We start from the raw sequence: 2264 nt of genomic DNA on the forward strand, positions 1-2264 counted from the left end.
ACATTCTTCAGCGCTCAGCCTTCTTTATGGTCCAACTCTCGCATCCTTACATGACTACTGGGAAAACCACAGCGTTGATTCTATGGGCCTTTGTTGGCAAAGTAATGTTTCTCCTTTTTTAATATGCTGTCTAGGTTTGTCATAGCTTTTCTTCCAAGGAGCAAGTATCTTTTAATTTCATGGCTGCACTCACCATCTGCAGTGATTTTAAAGCCCAAGAAAATCAAATCTGTCACTGTTTCCATTGTTTCCCCATCTATATGCCATGAAGTAATGGGACAGGATGTCATGATCTTCGTTTTTTTTAAATTGGGTTTTAAGCCAGATTTTTCATTCTCCTCTTTCACCTTCATCAAGAGGCTCTTTAGTTCCTCTTTGCTTTCTGCCATAAGGATGGTGTCATCTGCATATCTGAGGTTATTGATACTTTCCCGGCAATTTTGATCCAGCTCGGCATTTTGCATGATGTACTCTGCATATAAGTTAAATAAGCAGGGTGACAATATACAGCCTTGACTCACTCCTTTCCCAATTTTGAACCAATCTGTTGTTCCATGTTCAGTCTAACTGTTGCTTCTAGACCTACATACACGTTTGCCACTCAGGGGCTCTTTTTCTGATTTCCATCTTCCAGGCATTGATTCAAACTACATTATTTGTTTTATGTTATTTTGTTACATAATTCTAATGATTTCTTAATGTTGGCTTATTTTTTTTCCTAGGAGTTATTGATGATGATCTTGAATTATCATTTATAAATTCTTCCCAGGAAATACTCTGTGTGAGATTTATTATATGAAATGTGATGTAGGTTTAAATTCAGCCTGTGGTTTGTGCTCGAGTCTAACAATATAAGTGGTCACCTGAAGTTTATTGATTTTATATTTTTTTCCTTGGTTTATCAGAATTTCATTTCTGAATGCAGGTCTTCAGTCATGGAATTCAGTCTTCATGAGTTTTATTCATTGGACATATTTATTAAACAACTATTACTTGATAAGTACTGTAATAAGCTGTTTGGATGTAAGTGGTGGTTCTCCCAGGCAGACAGACTTATGATCCTAATGTTATGATTACGTCCACCCCAAAACTGTGTATGCATGTATCAGAGTATAAATACTGGGGTATTAGTTTATAAGTTTTTCAGTCTGAACTGGAATAGACTATCCTAGTTATTGAGTTGAAGGGTTATCCAGAGCTTCAGAAACATGTTTCAAAAAAGACATGTAGAGTTTTTTCCTCAGAAGCCTTTATGAAGGAGGATGAGTTTTATTTCATGATGCCAAAGATGTCAAGCAACAATTGTGGATACCTTTGTCAATATACCAGGTTTATTTTATTTTAAATAAAATTTATTGACATGTAACTTACATTAAAATACATGCATTTCAAGTGGACAGTTTGGTGAATTTTGACAAATTTATATGCCCAGTTAATCACCACTCTAATCAAGAGATAAAGCATTTCCATCATCCCAAGTACTTTCTTCATGCTATTTTTATGTAATCCTTTCTGAAGCACAGGCAATTGCTAATCTGGTTTTTATCATCATAGACCAGTTGCTTTTCCATACTCTAAAATGGTATATAAACAGAATGACATTATATGTAGTCTTTCTTATTTGTCTTCTTTTATTCTTCATATTTTTCTTTAATTCATCCATGTAGTAGTGTGTAAGAATCAGTAGTTTTTCCTTTCCTTATTGGATAGTATGCTATTGAGTGGAAATGTCACAGTTTTTTTTATCAATTCATATGTTTAAAGATATTTGGATTAATTTTTGGATTATTTTATTTACTTTTGTGAATATTTAAATACAAATATTTTTGTGGACACATGTTATAAAAGTTTGATTTTTAATACATAAAATTTAAAATGTGTTAAAAAAACAATTAGTGTTAGTTGCTCAGTTGTGCCCACCACAACTGTATGTAGCCCACCAGGCTCCTCTGTCTGGAATTCTCCAGGCAAGAATACTGGAGTGGGTAGCCATTCACTTCTCCAGGGATTTTCCCAACCCAGGAACCCAGGTCTCCTGCATTGCAAGCAGATTCTTTACCATCTGAGCCACCAAATTAAAAATGTGTTAGAAAATCAGTGCAGTTCAGTTACTAGGCATCTGAATAACTGGATATAGGTCAAGTCAGGCACTTTACTAATACACTACTTTGGCAAAAACACTACATTTGCCAAAGACTTTAAATTTTACTTTCTTCATAAGTAATAAAAACTTGATTTGATTATTATTAAGAAGAGTCAAACAG

This window comes from Bison bison, unplaced genomic scaffold (genome assembly GCF_000754665.1).
Source record: "Bison bison bison isolate TAMUID 2011002044 unplaced genomic scaffold, Bison_UMD1.0 scf7180017864163, whole genome shotgun sequence".
In the NCBI taxonomy this organism is placed as follows: Eukaryota; Metazoa; Chordata; class Mammalia; order Artiodactyla; family Bovidae; genus Bison; species Bison bison.